We start from the raw sequence: 24,591 nt of genomic DNA on the forward strand, positions 1-24,591 counted from the left end.
TTACTCCATGGATGGCTTTTAAAATTCAAATAAAGAGAGTGATAAAGAGAAAAGCAGAGGGGCTGGGTGGTGGTGCATCTGGTTGAGTGCACATGTTACAATGCACAAGGACTCGGGTTTGAGCCATCAGCTCCCACCTGGAGGGGGAGAACTTTGCGATTGATGAAACAATAACAATAACAACCACAACAGGTGTCTCTCTGCTGCTCCCTTCCTTCTTGATTTCTGGCTGTCTTTATCTAATAAATAAGTAAAGCTAATAATTAAAAAAAAAGAGATAGAAAAGTAGAAACATCGCAGCAGTGAAGCATTAATGCTCAGTGCCATAGTCTCCCATGTAGTGTTGGGGCTCTAACCTGGACTTTGTGTATGGGTTAGCACTTATCTTACCTAAAAGGTTAATGAGGTCTTTCTCTTCTTCTCCTTCTCCTCCTCCTCCTCCTCCTCCTCCTCCTTCTTCTTCTTCTTCTTCTTTCTCTCTCTCTCTCTCTCTCTCTCTCTCTCTCCATCTCTCTTTGGATAAAAAGATAGGGAAGAGAGGCAAGGAGAGATAGACAAAGGACCACAACACAGCTCTGCCATCCCTGGGGATTTTCTGGTGCTGTCCATGCTACTCACATGTGGTGACCAGACTCAAACCCAGGCTTTTCCATAAGGTATGTGCTCCATTGGGCAAGTAAGTTGCCTCCTGGCTCAGAGACTTGTCTGTCTCTTGCACACACAGAAGAGTATGTCTGATTTCTCTGGAGGCCACAGTATATCAGTTGGAATAGGCTAATCGCAAAGGAAGCCCCTCAGAAAAATAGAGTTTAATGACTCTGTCTCCCTTTCTCAAATGGAAGATCATAGGGAACTAAAATCACAGTCATTCTTTTCACCACGTTGTATAATTGCTTTAGAATTTGAGGCAGGGGGAGATTTAGTCACACTTCACTATGTACTTTTTAATACAGCTTCATAGCTAGTGCCACTTGCAGCTAAGAAGATTTAGCCAGCAGTTGGATTAAGGAAGCCAAACCAAGAACACCATGTAATTACAGAGCTGTTGAGCTGTTGGCAGGATAATTCTACAGGAAGGAGAAAGGAACAAAAACTAAGGCAGGCAGGGCAGTTCACCTACGAGGGTGACTGCTTTCCCGTGCCTGTGACCCACATTTGAACCCAGCCCTCACTGCACTGGAGGACGCTTTTGTGCTATGTTGTGTTCCCCCCCCCCTCTCTCTCTCTCTAAAGGAACTCTTTTAAAAATATTTTTATTATGTGGCCAGGTGGTGACACACCTGGTTGCATGCACATACTATACTGTACAAAGACCCAGGTTCAAGCCCCCATTCCGCACCTGCAGGGGAAAGCTTTACGAGTGGTGAAACAGGGCTTCAAGTATCTCTCTGTCTCTCTCCTCTCAACTTCTGACCATCTCTATCAAATAAGCAAAGATAACAAAAATATTTTTATTAATTTTAAAATTTATACTAATGAGAAATAAATAGAGAGAAAGACACAGTGGAAGACCAGAGCACTGGTCAACTCTGGTTTATGGTGGTGCTGGGGATTGAACCTGGCTGGGACCTGGGAGCCGCAGGCATGGGAGTCCTTTGCATCACCATTATGCTCTCTACCCAGCCCTAATCTCTCTCTTTCTGTCTGACTTGGAGAAGTAAAACCAGGGTGATGGCAAATTAAGGGAAAGAAAGAGGAACACACCGACCCTGGATTAGGGGGCAACTCATATTAATCTGGGGGATATGAAGATTATAATAGGAATAAAGTCAGTGGCAGAGAGTTATTTCAAAACATTTGTTTTTGGCAACATTTGAATCTAGGTGACTTGTGTGTGGATAAGTAGGCAATAATTATAAGGATGCAGGGTTATTAATGTTCGCTAGCCAACTAGTATCTGGATGTCAAAGGCTTTCATAAGTGCATGAACTTCTTCTTCTTTTTTTTTTTAATAAAAAGGAGACAGTGACAAAACCATAGGCTAAGAGGGGTACAACTCCACACAATTCCCACCACCAGAACTCCATATCCCATTCCTCCCCTGATAGCTTTCCTATTCTTTAACCCTCTGGGAGTATGGACCCAGGGTCATTGTGGGATGTGGGAAGATCTGGCTTCTGTAATTGCTTCCCCACTGAACATGGGCATTGACAGGTCGATCCATACTCCCAGCCTAGTGCTGGCACTTCTAAGCTGATTTGACCGCTTCAGTAGAGGAAGGTAGAACTTCCGCTCACTATTAGTGGCTCAGTGGATAACACATCTGCTTATGGATCCGAAGAAAACTCAAGATGCATAATATTATCATTGGATAGAAAAATAAGGACAATGTCATTTCTTTTATTTTTATTTTTTTTTTATTTAAGAAAGGATTAATTAACAAAACCATAGGGTAGAAGGGGTAGAACTCCACACAATTCCCACCACCCAATCTCCATATCCCACCCCCTCCCCTGATAGCTTTCCCATTTTCCATCCCTCTGGGAGCACGGACCCAGGGTCATGGACAATGTCATTTCTACGGTGGCCAAAGGAGATATGGGAATATACAACTAACGCCAAGATCTATAATTCATCACTTACATATTCCAAAGATATCCACTATGCTCAGTAAGAAAAACGAATAACATAATTACAGGAGACCCCACAGGAGAAAAGTATCCTACGTAGTTCGCATAGAATCATTTGAGTCTTTATATTCACAACAAGAAAAATAATGTGATACAGTGTAGGAGAAAGAGTAGGTGGTGCCACTGAGAAAGTTAGTCCAAGACCCGCTTACTTCAGGGAATGTATTTAATTAAGTATTGGGTTTTAATTAGATAGGACCATCCAGTCCACTCTCTTCCCTTCTTTATGTCTTCATGAGTCTTGAGGGCTGAATTATAAGGAGGCAGTAGCTGTGATGTAGTAGTATAGTTTTCTCAGTTAACCTGAAAGGAATGTATTAAAATATAGCAGCTATCTGTCAGAAAGAGAAAACTAATTTCAAGTTATGAGAGGATTTTCCCAATAGAAATCTTCCTTTCATTCCTGAAAGACATATTTGCATCTCTTTCTATCTTTATTGAACTTCATGTTCTCCTTGGGAGAGCTAAATTCTCTCCTAAGTGTTCAGAATTAAATGAATTCCTCCTGCAAACTGGTGAAGTCTCTATGGAAAACAGTATGGAGAGTTCTTAAACAAATAAAAGTGGAAACGGCTTATGAGTCATGAATACTACTCCTAGGCATAGATCCAAAGTGTGTGGAGGCACTAATTCAAAAGTTCCCTTTATCATTTTGTTGTGGGGAAAACTGATGAGGTCCATGGAAAGTTCCCAGGACAACCAGTTTACTCCCAGGAGAAGAGTCCAGTCATGGCTTTGCTTTGGAGGAATCACAAATGACTCCATGATCATGCATGGTGCAAAGTTCAGACATTTTTATTACAAAGACATGAGGTAGAAGTTATGCAGAAACAGTATTAAGATTTAGTGATTGCTAATGTGACAGAATACATCGTTACCACGGAGAGGAAGGCCTCTGTATGTCCTCTTCCTTCTCTTAAATTCCGGATTCTGGTCCCACCTGGAGCTAGCTTCCCATCATGCCACTGAGATCACCTGTCTTTCTAGTTGCTTTAACCAGGTGTGGTTACCTTTCTAAAGCTCCTCCCAAATGTAAAACTGCTTCCTTTGTGCTCTCAAAAATACCTCCCTACTCCTTCCTTCATACCACCTTCAAATTCTTTGCCAACCATATGGAGAAACATGTGATAACACAAAACAAAGTAGCTATAGACTCTGATAGTCCCGGCTAACTGAGGTTCCAGGCTTCCTGTCCCCCAGAGCCATCGTTACCAATGTGCTCTCTGTGTTCATAGCTGCACTATCCACAATAGCCAAAATATGGAAGCAACTAAATGCTCATCAGTAGATGACTGAATAGGGTGTCGGGCAGTGGTGCAGCGGGTTAAGCTCACATGGTGCCAAGTGCAAGGACCGGCGTAAGGATCCAGGTTCAAGCCCCCAGCTCACCACCTGCAGTGGAGTCGCTTCACAGGCGGTGAAGCAGGTCTGCAGGTGTCTGTCTTTCTCTCCCCCTCTCTGTCTTTCTCTTCTCTCTCTATTTCTCTCTGTCCTATCCAAAAATGACAGCATTAACAACAACGACGACAATAAACAGCAAGGGCAAAAACAGGAAGGAAAAATAGATGACTGAAAAAAGAAGTTATGGAATATATATAGAGAGAGTAAAAAAAAAAGGTGAGATTGTACTATTTGGAACAAAATGGAGGATGAAGTTGGAGGTGATTATACTAGCTGGGTTTAGCTCATATATGGGATATAGATGACTAAACCAAATGAGCTTATAAACAAAAAAAAAAGTAGTAACCAATTTGTCATTTGGATTCTGAGAACTATGGTGGTTACCATGCAGCGGGGTGGAGGATGCAGTGACGTGTACATATAAGCTGAGACCTCTTTGATCCCCGTGTTCATGAGAAGACACCATATTTGAGATGTTCCAGTGAGTCAAGTAGATGACATTCATGAAGTTGAGAATGCTGCCCTACACCCAGTGGTGCAGAAGACAAGATTCCCATGCAGCCCTTAGAGGGGCCACATGGGGAGCTGACTGGGAGAATGTGGGCAAAGTCTGTGAAGCTTCCACCTGACTGAAGAGGTGATAGAGGTCTTTAGAAAGGCCCAGCCTCTCTCTGGTACGGGCAACTCACTGGAGGACACGCTCTCATTTTTTTTCCCAGGAATTCTGTCTTCTTCCCTCCAATCCCCTCTCTCCAGGGAGGGCTGCCTCTAGTAAATCTGCCCTGTAAATCAAGCCTCAAGGCCTTGCTCTCTCTTTATCTTCCTAGAATTTGGTGGTGTCACCCTTTCTTGAGTGCATAGATCCCATGAACCTGAGACATTGACAACAAAATCATACTCTCCCATCTTATAAGTTTATAAGACAGTGTTAAATGTCTAATGAGCAAACTTGTAAAAAAAAAAATGGATTGCTCAGTCTTAAAGACTTTGCATCTGTATTTCTCTCAAATCCAGTGGGCTTTATTTATTAATCATTGAAATAATTTCACCCCACTCTTTTTGCTTTTGTTTTTGGAGAGATATAGTGGAATTCTTACCATTGTGAAACCTTGCCCTCAAGGGGACAGAGCGGTCTTACAGAGATGAGAGGTTCTGAAACTGCTTGATTGGAATAAACTCAAGAATATTCTAAAAGAAAAATTGGAAAACAAAAGGAAAGATTCCGAAAATTCATTCTACTCTGCTCTGTGGTCTTGTCCTTTCAACACAATAAAGAACTGTTAGAGCCTTTCTCAGGCTTTGCTCAAGGGGGGAATTCATAAGAGGCTCACCTCATTCAGGAAGTCATGACCCCGGAAGCAGCAGACCAAATGAGCCCAGGTCTCATCCTGCTTGACCTGGAACCCAGCTCCTGGTGTTGTGAGCTCACCTCCTGCTCCCTGAAAATCTAGGGTGAAAGGGAGAGATTGACTCGAGGAAGCTTCTGCTTCCATTGAGGGGTCAAAGGACAATAAGCAAGTATTTGCCCTCATGCAGAAAGCTGTTTATCCAGTGTTTGGATTTCTGTGGCACTGAACTATGAACCTCTGCATTTGTTTCTCTGACTTACACGGCTTTATCTTTCTTGATTTTCAGCACCTTCTATATGGTATACGTGTGTGTGTGTGTGTGTGTGTGTGTGTGTGTGTGTGTGTGTGTGTGTGTGTATGTGGTGTGTGTGTGTGTGTGTGTGTGATTACAGATTTATCCTGTTGAATATTCTCTGCAATTTTCACTTATGTTCTGACATTTATCTTTGGACTTCACTCAGACTCCTTCTCAATGAACGCCTCAGACATGCAGTCCTCTCCAGTGTACTCATTCCCATTATGCAGGAGCCCTGTTGGTGTTGTAGTAACCTATGTGGGTCACAGAAGTCTTACAAGGAGACTTTATTCCCCCCAAATAAATACGTGATTCTTGCCTCTGTTTGTATCAAGTCAGTAATTTAAAGCTATTTCCTGTTAGGACTACCATGCAACCAATATATTAACTAACTGTATGAAAATGGGGTTTAATTACCTTGTATTATAAAGAGTAAAAAAAAAAAACTTAGAAAGGTAATATTCACGATGACTAGCCCCTCTCCCTCCCTCCGCCCCCCACACACCTCCTGTCATTGTTTTTCTCCTTGCTGGTCCAGCTCTCATGTGTCCTGTTCAGCTCAGCTCAGCTCAGCTCTTTGCTCTGAGTTCCAGCTCTGCTGCTGCTTCCTCCCCCTTCTTCCTCTGTCTCCTGATAGTTTTGACCCACAGTCAAAGGTTTGATGACAGGTCCTCTCCTGTTCAATCATTCGCCTTGCATCCTTCCTTTGTTGGACTCTTGTTTTTGTTGTTGTTTATTTGTTTGTTTGTTTTCTTTACTGTTTGGCACCAAGAATTCTGGGAATTGTAGTCTTCTATATAAAGTTACATATCTTAATTTTTTAGGGTCATGATGCAAAGGTAGCAGTTTAGGAGTAAGCCATAACAACAGCATTCTCTAATTCTGTGTCTTGGGCTGGTAATCTAATTCACCAGACAGAGAACATGCCTGTCTTGTCATAGGTTCAAGTCACCGGCATGCCACATGGGCGTAAGTACTATGCATAAGAGAAGCTTCAGTCCATCTATCTACCTGTGTATTATATACATAGATATATTTACCGAGGGCAAAATTAGAGTGAGATACAGGCGTCATAGACTTATCTGAGGACTTTCGTTACCTGGACTGTTTTGGTTTTGGTTCCATCACTGACAAGAAAAATAATTGGAGGGCACCAGAAGAGGAAGTCTTGTCATTTGTTTACCCCACAAAAAAGGAAGGGCATTTGAGAGCAACGGGAAGTGCAATAATATATGCAGGCATGGCTTACAAAGGAAGAAGAAGGCAGAGGCCTCAGAAAGTCTCACCTGGAGAATAGAACAAATAGAAAAGTCAAGTAATTGAAACAGACCAATTAGCAATTCATTCCAGGTAAACAGGTAGGGATACAAGAGTCCAACTTTATCAACGAGTCATTTTGTCCAGATGACCTGTCTGTATCTCCACATATATTTTCATTTCCCTGAATGAAATATGTGATACAAGATCACAGCCTTTCCCCTTCTTTGTGGTACACATCAGGATGAACCAGATACTCTGGGGAAAACACCCGAGTCTTATCCCCCTGAAACATCTTTGTCTGAAAAAAAATTGGCATATGGCACTGACACCACACGATGACAAAAGGAACCCGAAGCTTTGGTTTCAGTCTTCTCGTGACCCTATAGCTGTGCTACTGGCCTGTGACTCTGTCGGAGGTGTTTTATTTCCCCTCTTACTCTTAGTTGAAACAGGAAGGTCAAAGTGCGTTAGAGTTGGATGTTTCCCCTTTTCCATATCAATTAAATTCTTCTAAAATGCATGTCAAATGAGCTCTGGTGAAATGGTTTCCCTTAAGGTCATACCTCATTGGTTAGAAAGAGTTCTCTGGGTATTGCAGAATGGGTCCTTTATCCTTCCTACTAGCTGATGGTACTAGAAAGTTCTCACTGTGAGATTCTGCAAGTGCTCCTATTGATAAAAGCACACTAAAGAGTAGGGGTTCTCTCAAGCCTGAACTCCTTGGGGTATTAAATTCTCAAAAATTTTCTTTTTTTGATTGACTGATTAATTATCAGGAGACACTGAAAGGGATGGGGTAGTGCAGGAGAGAGAGAAAAAGAGAGAGAGAGAGAGAGAGGTCAATTAAAAAATTAACTAATTTATTTTTTGTTGTTGTTGTTGTTGTTATTACTGGAACTACTCTGCTCCAGGCTGACTTTATCAGATAGAGATAGAGACAGAGATAGAGTTAGAGTTGATAGAAAGATAGAGATAAGAGAGGTAGAGGGAGAGATATAGACCCAAACACTAAAGCTCCTTCAATGGAAACTGGACTCAAACCTGAGTTGTTTGCATGACAGAGCAGGTGTACTGCCCAGGTGAGCTACTGGGTCATTCCTACTCAGTTTTTAAAATGTGAAGTAACATAACCCCCAAGAGATTCAGTAGTACTGGGCAGTACTACTGATGTTGGCCTTAGTACTCTGTGTAAGATAGTATTGTCGTCTCCATCTGCCACTCTGCTCTCTTCTCACATTAATTTTTTCTCTCCATTAGTTCACAGTAATCTGTTGCACTGTACACAGCCTATGATGAAACCTATTATATGAGATGCTCTGTTTACTGTTTATCTCTCCCTGCCTTCCTCCATAAATATGAGTGTCATGGGGACAGAGACTTTGTCTATTCTTTTCATTTTTCATCCCCAGAGCACAGATTATTCCTGTGCTCAATACATATTTATTTGGTGAATAAATTATTTTTTGCTTAGATCTTAGAAGCCTAGAAATATAAACCCTTGTTGGAATCTTTTATCTCCTGTCAAATGAGGTTCAGAAAGCACCTTTCCAACAGGGAGGAAGTTGCATAAACCTTGGGCAGAGTCTGTGGGACTGGTGGGGTGCCTACCTCCTCTGCTCTCAGAGGCTAAGAGAACATAAACAAGCCTCAGAAGTCCCAGGGAATGTGGTGCTATTTTTAAAGTCTGGGTCTAACTGCCTGAGGGAAAAGAAGTTTTCAAATTGAACTTCCACTTTTTAACAAAGCATGCAAAAAGTGTCAGTGATTAGAAAAATAGGTAAATCCTCAACTGAACCTCTCCCCCCCACCCCCCGCCCCATCTCTGGCTTCTGTCTCAAATCAAGCATATTCAAGGCTCTTCCTTCACTGGAAAGCAAACAAGCTAAATCAGCCTATTGCATGTGAAGTACAGATGCAGTGCTTGGAATCGTCTCCATCTCCAGGGACAGACCAGCCAGATCCTGGGAGGTGGGAATGTGTGTTTCCTGCTGCTTCCGACACACCATCTTTGTGCTGTTTTTAGGCTTATTGTTCACTCTGAGTTTATTTAGTAAGTGCACTGAGGCAAGTAATGAAGAACACAAACAACTCACAGAAGTTCAAAGATGTAGTTATTGTATCAATTATGTTACTCAGCAGAGTAAATTGTGCAGTTTATTTAAAAAGTACACAGATTGAGTGGCATCTGGAAGACTTGTGGTATCAGCGGGGCTGTTGTCAAACAAAATGTTGAATTGATAGGGTTTGTTATGGAGGGTGTAAAGCTATTGTCTCTCTCTCTCCTTGTTGGTGGAGATAGATGAATGCAAGGCAGATGGGGGTCAGGAGTTCTTACTGGTTTGAAATTTCTCCTAATCTTAAAGCATTTGATGGCATGGGATCTTTCATCAAATGATTTTCATTTTAACTCTACTAATCATAACTAATTGAATGTACCAGGGATGAACAGCAGGGAAATCTCACCAGTTACATCTAAGAATTACATGGTCTAAGCAAATCACTTGCCTTTTTTTTTTTTTCTTCTTTTTATTATTTTTTTTAATGATGCATTTTGTGGCGTTTTTAGAGCATGCTCATATACATCTCATTTATTGATAGAGACAGAGAGAAATGGAGGGTAGGGAGGAGGTAGAAAGGGAGACAAAGAGAGACCTACAGCACTTTTTGACTGCCAGTGAAGCTTCTCCACTTTGAGTGGGGACCAGGAGCTTGAACCTAGGTCCTTGGGCACTGTAATATTTGCTTTCTACCAGGTATAGCTTTATCCAACCCTCATATACATCTTAATACTCTTCCAATTTCCCAGTGAGGTTAGATAACCAAGAGTTCTCACTTCTGCAGATATGAAACACTGTGGTTAAGGGAGTTGAGTGAAAAAAAAGATGAGAGATTTTAATTCTAAGCCCACTGTCTTTTATTCCCCCATTACATAGCAATGATGCTCTCTCTGGACATTGATTTCTTTATTTCAGATAAAAAATAATATACTTAGTTAACTTGGCAATATAAATTGTGAAGATGACAAATATTATATAACTATTATAATGTATATTTATATAACAATAAAATATTATATAAATATTATGATGTATCAAAACCTTATGTAACTGGAAAATAGTCATCTTAACTTGTTAAGTTCAAGAACTCTATCTTTAGATCATAAAATTCTATCCTTCACATTCTTTTACAAAAAAAATAAAAGAAACAAGAACAAAGAAAAAAAAGTCCAACAATGATGTAATTGTAGAGCTGAGGGATTCTCCAGAGGGGAGCATTTAGGGATGAACTGTCTTGAGGAAGAATGGAAAGTTACTGAAAAGCAGCCAAATGCTAACTCTGGTCTGATCATTTCCTAGGATTGCTACTAGAGAAAGATTATTTTAATACTTCTTTGCTTTATTTTAATGAGAGAAAGAGAGAAGGGGGAGAGAGAGGGTGAGGGAGAAAGAGAGAGAAAGAGAGAGAGAGAGATTAGAGCATTACTCAGCTGTGGCTTATGGTGGCATCGTGGATTGAACCTAGGACTTCAGAGCCTAAGTATGAGAGTTTTTTTTGCATAAGCATTATGCAGTCATTCCTGCCCAAAGATTTTTCTTTTAATGTTGACTTGTCTTGCATCAGTACTATTTTGTTTTGTAGCTCATTGATTAAAACTTGTCCTCTTCCTTCAACTAAGCTCTGCCACTTACAGCTTTGATATTCAAAGACAGAACTACTAAACAACTGTTCTATATTTCAAAGTATGTTATGACTGACATTTTTCAGTTATATAAAGCAGTGAATGGAAAGTGGTTTTTTTGTTGTTGTTGCCCTTGTTGTTTTATTGTTGTTGTTATTGATGTCACTGTTGTTGGATAGGACAGAGAGAAATGGGGAGCGGAAGGGAAGACAGAGAGGGGGAGAGAAAGATAGACACCTACAGACCTGCTTCACCACCTGTGAAGTGACTCCCCTGCAGGTGGGGAGCCGGGGACTCTAACTGGGATCCTTCTGCCGGTCCTCGCACTTGGTGCCACATGTGCTTAACCCGCTGCGCTATTGCCTGACTCCCGAAAGTTTTTTATATATTAGCATCATTTGTAGGATACATGTCTCTCCTTCACTTCAACTCTACTGTTGCACAGTACAATAGCCATAGACCATTTGTAGGGTAGAGGCAAAGAAGACAACTTGAAACCGAGGTCCAGATTTTGAGAGTCCTTATTTCTCGGCTAGGGGCTGCATCCCAGACAAAATGCTGGTTCAGAGGGCAGCAGTAGCCATTGTTCCACAACTATTTATAAAGGTAAAAACCATAACTTCTTCAAGAAAGCAGGGTAAAGAAGCTAATTTAGGCAATTATTTTTAAAACCACTTTTTTGAGGAACAAGCAAGCATTTTGGGGGAAGCATCTAGCTCCTCCTCCATCCACCACACCCTCTTGTCCAAGGGTATTTCATGAGTGTACTGCATACTCTAGTGGGGAAAGAATTTTCCTGGAACTAACTGGCAGGGTTTCTGGGGAAGCCAAGATAGGCTCCTCAGGTCCAGTGCTTACAACTAAATGTAATTGAATGAAAATGTCCCAATGAAACTTAATTTTATGAATATGGAAATGTGAATTTATTATAATTTCCCATGCCATAAAATATTTTTCTTCTGACTTTTTTTCCAGCCATTTAGAAATGGAAAATCTGGTCAGAGACTTCTGGAGGCAGGGCTACAGGGTCGCAGCAGCTACATTTCACTATCCGGGTCGACTAGGAATAACAAAGAAGATCACCTGAGAACACACCAAGACAGGACTAAAATTACTTTGGAAACCCACCAAGTCATGGGTGAGTGCAAACACTGATGGCTCATGGGCAGAGAGGAGATTAAGGATAGATTCCTGGGGCTAAAAGTCCGTATCTACTCTACTCGGGAGCAGCTGGTAACAGTCTGACAGTTTGCCAGTTGAGGCAGCACCTCCGGTCTGAGTTTTCTCAACAAAAAACTGCTGAAGGGAGGAGAAAAACCATAAGTTTCACCAATTGCAACTATGAGTCTCCATTGCTACTGTCTCTTGGAGGCTGGAACAGCAGCAGGAGGGTCCTGTGCTGACATCTGCGTGCAGAGAAATGACCAGTGTAGACTCAGGAGAAGGTCTACACTCCCTTTGGTCTGGAGGTGGGGCTGTATAGTGGGAGCCTTTCCAGATTGTTCTCCTGGTGAATTGGAAGACATGGTAAATAATTGCTTCAGAACCCACAGAGTAAGCAAGATTTGTTTATAAACTCATGGGGACAAGGACTGCTGCCCACTTTCAGCTTTGACTGCTGGCAGAGCATGGAATTGGGCTCAGGGCTTTGGGCCCTTAGGGTGTGCAAGTCTCTTTGCATAGCCATTGGGCTATCTTTCCCCCACGCTATTTGATCTCTTGGTCAGGAGTGAGTGATTAAGCTAAAAAACAGTAAGTTTTTACAGTTAAAAATCCCTCAGGCTCCCATAGCCTGCAGAGAAGGACATAAGAACATAAGAAGGATGAATGGCTACTGTGCTTCACTTTAGGGATTGAGATAACTTTGAAACAACTGTTAATTTCCACAACTGGGAACTCTTACTACCTTACTTAACACAACTCAATCCAGACAAGTGTTACTAGTGGATTGAAAAGTACTGATAGAGGGACCTTATAACACAACATACACAACAGTTAAACCAAGAGGAAATATTGAAGAAACGAATCAGGACAAAAGCTCAGATAAAAGTCCCCCAAGGTTTAGAGATCTAAAAACAGAAATAGCTGAGCTAAGAGCACAACTAGATGAACAATATAAACAGAGTAACAAAATAGTTGAGCTTCAGAAGACGACAGAAGGGAGAGAGAACAGTATAAGTGAGGCAGGGGAAAAAATCAAAGTGAAAATAGAAATAGAAATGACTTAGAAAAATTGAAAGATGAGTTAGAGAAAACTAAGAAAGAAGTAACATCTCTAAAATAGATTAAGGGATACTGAAAACAACGAGAGAGACATGTGATGACTTCAAAAGAAGTAACATACACATTATTGGCTTACCAAAAGAAGATATAAAGAGAGGGGAAGAAAGCATTCTATAGGACATAAAAGCTGAGAACTTTCCTACTCTAGACATAAAAGACAGAGATTCAAGAAGCCAAAATAGGCCCAAACAGAATTAACTCAGACTTAAAGACATCAAGACACATCATATTTAGAATGAAAAGAAATAAGGATTAAGAAAGGATCTTGAGTGCTGGAAGAGAAAAACAAAGATTCATTTACAGAGGAAAACCCATAATGTTAGTAGCAGACTTCTCTACACAAACACTACAGGCCAGAAGAGAATGGCAAGATACATATTGAGCACTCAATGTGAAAGCCTTTCAACCAAGACTACTGTATCCTGCTAGACTGCCATTCAGACTCGATGGAGGCATAAAAACCTTCTCAGACAAGCAACTAGTCGAAGGAATCAACTATAACCAAGTTTGCCCGGCCAGAAGTTCTGAAAGGTCTCATATAAACAATCACAACATTACCATAGAGATATCATATATCAGAGTATATATACTCTAAAAGTTTACAGTAATAGCATTAAAATATCTTCATTCTACGATATAAATAAATGTCAGTGTCCTGAATTCACCTATTAAAAGGCACCGAGTAAGAAGATGGGTCAGTAAAAAATACAACCCAACCATATGTTGTCTGCAGGAATCCCATCTAACTCAAGAAGACAAACACAGACTAAAAGTGAAAACCATCATGCAAGTCAATGGACTACAAAAGAGGACAAGAACAGCTATTTTTATATCTGAAATGACAGACTTTAAAATAAATAAAATAAAATTAAAAATATAGGATGGACATTATTTATTTATTTATTTATTTATTTTTTGCCTCCAGGGTTACCGCTGGGGCTCCGTGCCTGCACTATGAATCCACTGCTCCTGGAGGCCATTTTTTCCTCTTTGTTGCCTTTGTTGTTTATCATTGTTGTTGTTACTATTATTATTGTCATTGCTGTTGTTGTTGGATAGGACAGAGAGAGAAATAGAGAGGGGAGGGAAAGATAGAGAAGGGAAGAGAAAGACACCTGCAGACCTGCTTCACTGCTCGTGAAGTGACTCTTCTGTAGGTGGGGAGCTGGGGGCTTGAACCGAGATCCTTATGCTGGTCCTTGTGCTTTGTGCCACATGCACTTACCCACTGCACTACCACCCAGCCCCCAGGATGGACATTACTTAATGTTCTAAGGATTAGTCAGTCAAGAGGACTTAATGATTATTAAGATCTATGCACCCAATGAAAGACCATCTAAATATAACAAACATCTACTGAAAGGGCTACAGCGATATATTATCAGCAACACAGTCATAGTAGGGGATTTCAATACCCCACTGTTTCAACTTGGCCGAATGGGAGAAGATCTTTACATGCCATATATCAGAGAAGTGGCTAATAACCAAAATATATAAAGAGCTCACAAAACTCAGCAACAAGAAAACCCCATCCAAAAATGAGGAAAGTATATGAACAGAATATTCTCCATAGAAGATATCTGAAAGGTTAATAAATGTATCAACAAAAAGCTCCAAGTCATTGGTTATCAGAGAAATGCAAATAAAGACAACAATGAGATACCACTTCATGCCTATGAGAATGTCATACATCAGAAAAGGTAGCAGCAACAGATAACCTGAGAAGTTATGGGGACATAGTAACCCTCCTGCACTGTTGGTGCAAATAAAAATTAGTCCAACCCCTGTGGAGAACAGTCTGGAGAACTCTCAGAACACTAGAAATGGACCTACCCTATGATCCTGCAATTCCTCTCCTGGGGATAGATCCTAAAGGAACCAAGCACACCCATCCAAAAAAGATTTGTGTGCATAGCAGCACAATCTGTAATAGCCAAAACCTGGAAGCAACTCAGGTGTCCAACAACAACAGAATGCTGAGCATATTGTGGTCTATATACACAATGGAATACTACTCAGCTATTAAAAATGGTGAATTCACCTTTTTTTTACCCCATCTTGGAGGGAGCTTCAAGATATCATATTGAGATAAGTTAGAAATAAAAGAATGAATATGGGATGAACTCACTCATAGATAGAAGCTGAAAAACAAGATCAGAAGGGAAAACTCTAAGCAGACCGTGAACTAGAGTTAGTGTATAGCACCAAAATAAAAAGTCTCTTCAGTCCAGGGAAGCCCATGTGTCCTGGAGCTCCGCTTCCCCAGAGACCCACCCTACTAGGGAAAGAGAGAGGCAGACTGGGGGCATGGACCGACCAGTCAACGTCCATGTTCAGCAGGGAAGCAGTTACAGAAGCCAGACCTTCCACCTTCTGCAACCCTCAACGACCCTGGGTCCATGCTCCCAGAGGGCTAGAGAGTGGAAAAGCTATTGGGGAGGGGATGGGATATGGAGATTGGGTGGTGGGAATTGTGTGGAGTTGTACCCCTCCTACCCTATGGTTTTGTTAATTTATCCTTTCTTAAATAAAAAATAAATTAAAAAAAAGTATCTGGGGTGGGTGGGGTTTCAGGTCCTAGAACATGATGGCAGAGGAGGACCTGCTGGAGGTTGTATTGTTATGTGGACGTGTTACACGTGTACAAACTATTGTGCTTTACTATTGACTGTAAACTATCAATCCGCTAGTAAAGAAATAACAATAAATAAGGATTTAAAAAGCTATTACTAATTCATGGTCATGGAGGGGCCGAATTGGACTCATAGCCACGTTAAACTCTGATCTACAAGACAGTGTAAACATTGCTGTTGTAGTAGACACTACATCATGCAGTTGTGTCTTTGGGTTGGATAAATATTTCTGGAGATTTTTTTTTTTTATATAACACAACCTTTAGCACTGATAGCAATGGCTATATTGAACAGCAAGGGTCAGAGATATATGATTATCTTTCCATAGGAAAGGTAGAAATGCTTTATCTGGTAGTTAGGAAAAACAATTTTGTATAAATTAATAGGACATTAATTATCACAATTTGGCACAGTTTGCAAACCTTGGTGCAATGATATAAGTCAGCTATCACTCCCACATTTCAGTCCTTGATTAATATCTGAATTCATCAAAATTCCCACAGAGTTCCTAACTCCCTGCCTACTGTGTATAATAAAGGGAACACAGACTTTAAGTGTCTAGTTGGAAGACAAGAGACTAATGAAATGGACCTTTTAGTATCACTTTTTACTGCTGTTTGATGAGAGGTGATTACAAAAGACTAAATGACAGAGAAATTTTTACAAAAGTGCTAGCCAGTAGGGCAAGGTGTGCACAATATCTAAATGATTAGCCATTATAAACTTAATAAAACCCATGGCTAAGATAATCTATGGCGATAAAAAGGTATCTGTGGAATCTGTTAAATTCTCTCATATTTCTAGCCTGTAATGTAATCACAGTGAAGCAGTTGATCACTGTTGTGCCCTGTTACTTTGAAGTTCGCTCATACTCCAAGTTCCTTTGCCTCATAGCCAGTGCCAGGCAATGGCAATGCTTATTTCCGTTGTTGTCGCTGCTGTTTTATATGTGCTACTTTTATCAATTCAGCTAAATCATTTCCCGTGGGTAAGATCAACTCACGTCATCAGAGGCAACAAAAGGTTAATTAAGATAGAGACTGCTGGGATTGAAATCTATGTTGTCATTTACTAGTAACGTAACTTAGAACACATTACTTAGGCTCTTTTTTGCTTTTGGGATTATTATTTTCTATTCATAAATGATAACTGAAATATTTACCTGATTGGAGAATATTGTTTTGAGAGATAGATGACTAGCTCAGGTAGGTACCCTAAACAGTTTGAAGCAGTAAGGCTTCAGTAAATGTCAGTTGAAACTATACTTTTTGGCCCTCGCCTGATGTTGCTGCACCCTGTTTATGAGCTATTTATATGTTGGTCTCTCCCTCCTGAACCGCCCATTTAACCCCATGTAAGCTATTCATTTGGATTACAGACACAGGTCAGCCTTTAAATAAAACACTCGTCTCCAAACTGGCATCCTCACAAATACAACTGACTTCTTTCTCACTGGAAATATTTCTTATCTAATATGGAGGGCAATTTTTTCTTCCAGTTTTTCAGGCTAGAAGACAGTTATAATTATTAATTCATCTTTTTAAAAAATTTTTATTTAATCTTTTAATAAGAAAAAGAGAGTGCTGCTCAGCTCAGGCATATGGTGGTGCTGAGGACTGAACCTGAGACTTTAGAGCCTTTATGAGACTTTAGAGCCTTTATGAGAATCTTTTGCATAATCACTCAGCTGTCTCCCCAGCCTGTTATTAAGTCACCTTTAACTCTTTTTTTGTTCTCGTGTTCTACATCTTGCTTCTTAGCATACCCTATGGGTTCTCACAAAATATATCCAATAAACTCTTTGTGCTCTGTTTGTTATGGGAACTGGCAAACATTCTCCATGTTCTTATGCTTTACTTAAATCTTTATTAGTCTTATGACTTCCGGAAAGGAAGTAAAAATATGTGAGTCATGAGGTGAGTGGAATAAAACATTTTAGCACCTGTAACATTAGACTGATATGAGTGATGTAGCATTTTCAAATAATGTAATTATATAAGCCAAATGTAAGATCTTACATTTAAATTTTGAGAACCAATTGTATGGAATATAATCAAGGAGACTTTACTACTGCTTACATAGAAGTCAGAGCTGATAAGAACATCACAAAATATCATTGACTACTTAAAATACATCTTTTGGCTTTTCTCTTAGAAACATCAATTAATAGTCATTTTTTCTGTGTCAATTACTGTCTAGCCTTTTGCTTCACTAGACTATTTAATTTATTACTTCTTGAAAGCGTATTTGTTTTGGGGTTTTTGGCAATGCCAGGTCCTTGGACACTGCCCTCTGGGAACTCTTTAATTCTTTGTTTTTCAACTAGAGAAAGAAAAAGGAATAAAGAAGGAGAGATACCACAACACCACAAATTGCCATCTATGGAGATTTCTACTGTGCCATCCATGAAATGCCTATGTGGTGACGGGGTTTGCACCCAGGTCCTCACACACAGTAACTTGTGTGTTGTACTGGGTGAGCCACCTGTCAGTCCACCATGTCCTCCATAATAATTTTCTTTATTATTTCTTAGTTATCTGTCATTTAGTTAACTTTTCTCGACGATTCTGCATCACAGTTTTCCTTTCCTTCTCTCTGTCTGTCTGTCTGTCTGTCTGTCTCTCTCTTCTTAAAAGTCCCCACTTCCTGGGTCTGTACTGAGACTCTGTGAAGCAGAGCTCTGTGTGTCATCCCCTTGCTAGCACACACTGCACTGCTTTCCTGTCTGGAAATTGCAATTAGCCAGCATGCCGGCTTGTTCACAGGCCTGCTATCTGTGTTCTCTCTCATGCTGAAACCAAATTTTCCTCAGAAAGCCAAGTGAAGACCTGAGCATTTTGCTACTCAAAAACCTGCCAGGCATTTCCAAACAAATCTCAAAATATTTAAGACTGTATGCAGAGAGCATGTCAATCCAGTCTCCCCTCAGAGAGAACTACATTCAGCTCAGGGCCATTTCCTCAGTGCCGCCTCCCACCCTCACCTCATGCACACTCTGGTCATGGCTACATGAACTAGGTCCTTCAGATATCTTTGTTGTTTTGGGGGGGATTATAGTCTGGCTACCGCGGATCTTACTGATTCTCTCTCAGAGAACAGGTCAGGCAGAGACAGACAAGAATCAGTGTAACATTTAAACAACAGTGCTCTGGTGCCTGTGATAGCCATCTCAATGGGATGTCCTAAGTGGCTGGTGTTGCCTTGGCAACACTACACTACATGGTAAACAAAGATGTTTTCTGGATGGCTAGAGGAAATGTGATTTTTATGCTGTCTCATACCCTCTTGCCCCCAGATCCCAGCATGGGCAGAAAAGATTTTCTCTTCCTTTCCTATGAATTTTCCACCTTGAAATAGAGTATAAGTGATGTGAGCCAACATTCTCTTCCTTGGTTCATTTTTTTTTTTAAATTTTTTATTTAAGAAAGGATTAATGAACAAAAACATAAGGTAGGAGGGGTACAACTCCACACAATTCCCACCACCCAATCCCCATAACCCACCCCCTCCCCTGATAGCTTTCCCATTTTCTAGCCCTCTGGGAGCATGGACCCAGGGTCACTGAGGGTTGCAGAAGGTAGAAGGTCTGGCTTCTGTAATTGCTTCCCCACTGAACATGGGCGTTGACTGGTCAGTCCATACTTCCAGTCTGCCTCTCTCTTTCCCTAGTAAGGTGTGTCTCTGGGGAAGCTGAGCTCCAGGACACATTGGTGGGGTCTTCAATCCAGGGAAGCCTGGCCAGCATCCTGGTGGCATCTGGAACCTGGTGATTGAAAAGAGAGTTAACATATGAAGTCAAACAATTTGTTGAGCAATCATGGATCCCAAGCTTGGAATAGTGGAGAGGAAGTGTTAGGGAGGTACTCACTGCACACTCTAGTGTACTTCTGCTTTCAGGTATATATTTTGTAGTAGTTTATGGATACGTGTGCACATAAGCTCTCTCTCACAGAAACTGGTGTATATCTAGGTTATGGGACTCTGTTAGAAAGTGAACTACCTGAGATGAAATTAGAGTGTACTATAAAAGGAAAGGTCTCACCCGAGTAATGAAGCTGAAGGGTTGTCATTCCACACGTGAAGTCTCTGGATACAGTCTGAGGTGAAGCATGTTGAGATGGCAATCGTTGCTTTGGTTAGGTTGTGATCGGCGGATGCAATATTAATTTGGTTTGGATTGGGAGATGCATACGGGAAAGTGGGCCCTATCCAAGGGTTCCAGGACTGGGGGAAGTAGGGGCTCTATAGTGAAGATGTGAGGTTCCTGCTGTCTTAGGGTTCAAAAAGACAATTGATAGTTAATATTATCATCACATTATTTGTTAATTGGGTTAACTTTGAAAAGTCCCTTTGTTATGGTTTGCTGTACAGTACCCAGTATCTTGTATATAGCTGTGCTATTGGATGCTTCTAATCTACTTGGTCTAGGCTTTTGAGAGAGTCCGCATATCAAATACACAGCCTATATATTAAAAAGATTCAGTTTGTCTTTTGAGAAACTTTGAGACATACAATTGATTTCCCCCTCTCATATTAATTAACTACTGATTTATATGTCTACATTTTGCTAGGAGTGTACATAATTTTTATGTTTCACTATTTTAAAATGATGGGAATTTTGTTGAAACAGTCCCTCAGTTTAAAGAATGTGATATTATGTGTTGAATTCTACAACTCACAGGAGTGTGGTAATCCTAAGAATGCAAGAGGGAAGTTTTTGTTTCGTGAAATTGCAGGGATATGATGAGTTTGACAAGATACGCCTGAATGACTTTACCCCATGTAGTCACACAGCCAAGTCTACCATTGGGGTTCTGAAAGCCAGATAAGACAGATGAGGAACAGCTATCTTGAGACAAATGCTGGGCTGCTGTAGCTGAAGGGGGGGAAGCTAGTGTAGTTGAAAGCATGGTTTCACCGGTAAAATAATGTGATACGGAATAAGATGGAGGATAGCGGGCTGGGTGACGTTTTGTCGCCATGCACAAAGGTCCAGGATCAAGCCCCCACTTGCCACCTGCTAGGGGAAAAGCTTCATGAGCAGGGAAGCAAGACTGTAGGTGTCTCTCTACATCTCTCTCTCTTTTTCTCGCTTCCTTCTCAATTTCCCTCTCTCTCTTATCCAGTTTTAGAAAAAAAAGGAGGAGGAGGAGAAAAGGAAAGAAGTGGCCACCAGGAGAAGTGGCTTTGTAGTGCTGGCACCAAGCCCCAACAGTAACCCGGGAGTAGGGGCAGATTGCATAATGATTATGCAAAAAGACTGTCATGCTGAGGCTCCAACATTCCAAACTCAGTCTGCCACATCACCATAAGCCAGAGCTCAGGTTAAAAAAAGACCAGATTTCCCTGGATACACAACCCCACCAATGTGTCCTGGAGCTCAGCTTCCCCAGAGCCTCACCCCACTAGGGAAAGAGAGAGACAGGCTGGGAGTATGGATCGACCTGTCAACGCCCATGTTCGTCAGGGAAGCAATTACAGAAGCCAGACCTTCCACCTTCTGCATCCCACAATGACCCTGAGTCCATACTCCCAGAGGGATAAAGAATAGGAAAGCTATCAGGGGAGGGGATGGGATACAGAGTTCTGGTGGTGGGAACTGTGTGGAGTTGTACCCCTCTTATCCTATGGTTTTGTCAATGTTTCATACACACACACACACACACACACACACAAAAGATGAAGGATAGATGGCTATTTGGGCTCTTAAAATTTCTTTTCAAGCTCCACAATAAAGATTACAGGTTATTATTGTCTTGTAAACAAGAATATATTTGAAAGTTAATTTGGGAGACGGAAGGAAGGAAAACAATGTGCGGAAATGGGATTCGTGGAACATTTCCTTAGTAGACTGTGGTTGCTTTTCATGAGCTACTGATACCCACTGGAAAGTATAGAGAGACAAAGCTCTCAAAGGCATTGTTCCTTGAAATCACTGCAGCACTGCTCACTTAAAAACAACTAGCTTTAATGCAGGGAGATTATTTTTACATAGCAGTTTATATCACAAGACATAAACATGTGTCCTTGAAGGACATATTAGCAGATTTTTTTTTTTTTTAATGAAGGTAGGTCACCATGTAACACCATACACCAAGCCAAGCAGATTAAAGACTTAGAGACTTAGACACTAAACCTGAGATTATAAAGTAAACACAGGAAAATACAAATGTAAGAGTTCAAGATATTAATATCAAGAATACATCTGGAGACTCAACGCCAGAGCAAGGGAAACTAAAGAAAGAATAAGTAAATGTGGGAGTCGGGTGGTAGCGCTGTGGGTTAAGTACATGTGGCGCAAGGACCGGCGTAAGGATCCCGGTTCGAGCCCCCTGGCTCCCCACCTGCAGGGGAGTCGCTTCACAGGTGGTGAAGCAGGTCTGCAGGTGTCTGTCTTTCTCTTCCCCTCTCTGTCTTCCCCTCCTCTCTCCATTTCTCTCTGTCCTATCCAACAACAATGACATCAATAACCACAACAATGTTAAACAACAAAGGCAACAAAAGGGAAAATAAATAAATATTTTTTAAAAATGGAATTGGCATATCGCACCAAAGTAAAAGACTCTGGGGTGGGTGGGTGGGGAGAATACAGGTCCAAGAAGGATTCAGAGGACCTAGTGGGGGTTGTATTGTTATATGGGAAAATGGGGAATGTTATGCATGTACAAACTATTGTACTTACTGTTGAATGTAAAACATTAATTCCCCTATAATAAAAAAATCACAAAAAAGAATAAGTAAATGTGACTATATCAGATTAAAGAGCTTCCACACATCGAAAGAAACTTCAAGTAGTGATACAAATGCAACTAATCAACTGGGATAAAATATTTGTACACTCCACATATGCTGAGATGATATAAAAATTGATAAAGCGGGCTGGGAGGTAGTGCAGTAGGTCAAACGCACATGGCAGGAAGCGCAAGGACCCGCACAAGGACCCCAGTTCGAGCCCCCTGCTCCCCACCTACAGGGGGGTCACTTCATAGCAGTGAAGCAGGTCTGCAGGTCTGTCTGTCTGTCTGTCCCCCTCTCTGTCTCCCCTCCTCTCTCAATTTCTCTGTGTTCTATCCAACAACAACAGCAATGAAAACAATAATAATAACAACAAAATGGGAAAACCGGCCACCAGGAGCAGTGGATTCTTAGTGCAGGCATTGAGCCCCAGCAATAACCCTGTAGGCAAATAATAATAATAATTAAAAATAAAATTAAAAAATTAATAAATCATGAAGCTAAAAAAGAATACCAAACCACAGGAACAATAAAACCAACCCAAGAAGCAGGCAAAAGATCTAAATAGATAGTTCTCTAAAGAAGATATTCAAATGGTCTACAGACATAGGAAAAATGTTTCACATCCCTTATGATTAGGGAAGAACATTTTCTTTTTCAACTTCATTATCACATTATTGAGAGCATGTTGATTTGCAGGATTGCTGTTGTCATGAGAGTACCTTTCCAGATTTCCCCAAGGTAATTGGCAGGATATTTCAACCTCCATGAATAGTCTTCTTATTTTCTATTTCCCAGGGGAAAATTAGATGTTCTCTGGGGTTTAGGAGCAGATAAAGAAGCTTTTGACTGGGGTTAAGACTGGGAAACAATGTTCGACACCTAGTATATGGTTGAACATGACATCCTGAGCTAAGAATGTTCAGTTGATGCCCCAGAGTTAAAGAGAAAACATCCAAGGGTAAGGGTTTGGGGTCCAGCATTATTACAGAAGTATTTCAGACCAAGAGAAAGCCAATGGCTCCTCTTGATGAATCATAGCCTTAAAAAAAAAACAAAACTCGTTGTTTACAAGGTTTTTTTTTTTTTCCTCATTCTACTGGGGATCAATCTCATGACTGTGAAAGAGGGGGAAAATGGACTTTGGTATTTAAAACTGCATGACTGTAGCTGAACTTTCTATTTATGGCATCTGAGAGGTAGGCGAAAGAATAGCGTATGGAGAACAGTAAAGATGGCAGAGGGAAGGACGGAGGTCTCCAAGATGACACTGGATCAGGGGAAAGTGTGATGAGAATTAATAGTTTCAAAATTCCTCCTTTCCTGCTGCCTCCATCTCCCTCTTTGCGATTGTTATAGGTGTGTAGGGTACCTTATCTTGTGAGCATCTGTTCAGATGATTTGAATTCCATACTCTCTAGGGGGAATTCTGTGAGGCAGTGAGCATAAAATGAGATGCAGAACCATTAGTTGCAGCAGAGTTGGGGAGGGGGTCTTTTACCTGAGGTGCTGCTTTGCAAATGGATGTCCTTGGTTATTCTTGGTTTCCCTAATTAAATGCTCTTAACCCTGCAGATGGTGAAATGATAATATATTTCTCAATTCCCTCAGCAAGAAAGCTTTCAATGGGGGAAGTGCACTAAAAGTGATACTATCTGAAAAGAGAGAGAGAGAGCCCCAGTGGTATCTGTAAGCTTATACCAAATGTAAATAACACCTGAAAATTATTCTTTAAAGGCCATATGAATCTTTGAATTGTGCTGAGAAGTTGAGAATCATAAAAAATAAATAGGGACTTTAGGAGATCTAAAAAGAGAAAACTTGTTTATTCCTATTAAGTTCCCACTTTTCTACATAAATAAACTTAGCAAAAGCCAGACATGTGTGTAGTTGCTAATAATTTTCAGAGAAAAAAATGAAAACTCATACTACAGCTACATTATAATTTGTCACCAGAAATGGGATATTTTCTATTTTTGTCCCACCCACCACCTTTTTACTTATTTATTTATTTTTAACCAGAGTTTAATGGTAGGCCAGGGGATAGAAGCCGGGACTTTGGAGCCTCAGGCAGGAGAGTCTTTTTTCATAACAATTAGACTATCAACTCCCACCCAGAAATGGAACATTTTCAAATATATAATGCAACATTTAAAAAATTACTCTGTGAAGACAATATGCATGACCCTGAATTATCCAGCTCAAACTAGACAACAGCCACTGTACAAATACTATAGAAATACTATCATCATACTATAGAAAAATACACAAGCAGGCCCAGCAAGCGAGCTCGACCTGGATCGTACACCAATTTTGTGATGTGAGT

General features: G+C 40.7%; 2 long non-coding RNA genes across 5 annotated transcripts in view; one reads left to right on the top strand and one right to left on the bottom strand.

Moving 5' to 3' along the window:
* LOC132534281 (uncharacterized) overlaps positions 1-6,345 on the bottom strand; it is a 12,903-nt gene extending 6,558 nt beyond the window's left edge. Inside the window, exons 1-2 of the long non-coding RNA XR_009546003.1 lie at positions 6,181-6,345; positions 5,363-5,478 (exon numbers count right to left, since the gene is read on the bottom strand). This is a non-coding gene — a long non-coding RNA (uncharacterized LOC132534281). The remainder of the gene's footprint in view (positions 1-5,362; positions 5,479-6,180) is intronic.
* LOC132534282 (uncharacterized) overlaps positions 1-24,591 on the top strand; it is a 194,095-nt gene that overhangs the window by 42,771 nt on the left and 126,733 nt on the right. For all 4 annotated transcript variants that reach the window (XR_009546007.1, XR_009546004.1, XR_009546005.1 and 1 more), the window contains one exon: positions 11,590-11,752. This is a non-coding gene — a long non-coding RNA (uncharacterized LOC132534282). The remainder of the gene's footprint in view (positions 1-11,589; positions 11,753-24,591) is intronic.

The sequence above is a fragment of the Erinaceus europaeus genome, chromosome 18 (assembly GCF_950295315.1).
Source record: "Erinaceus europaeus chromosome 18, mEriEur2.1, whole genome shotgun sequence".
NCBI classification, from domain to species: domain Eukaryota; kingdom Metazoa; phylum Chordata; class Mammalia; order Eulipotyphla; family Erinaceidae; genus Erinaceus; species Erinaceus europaeus.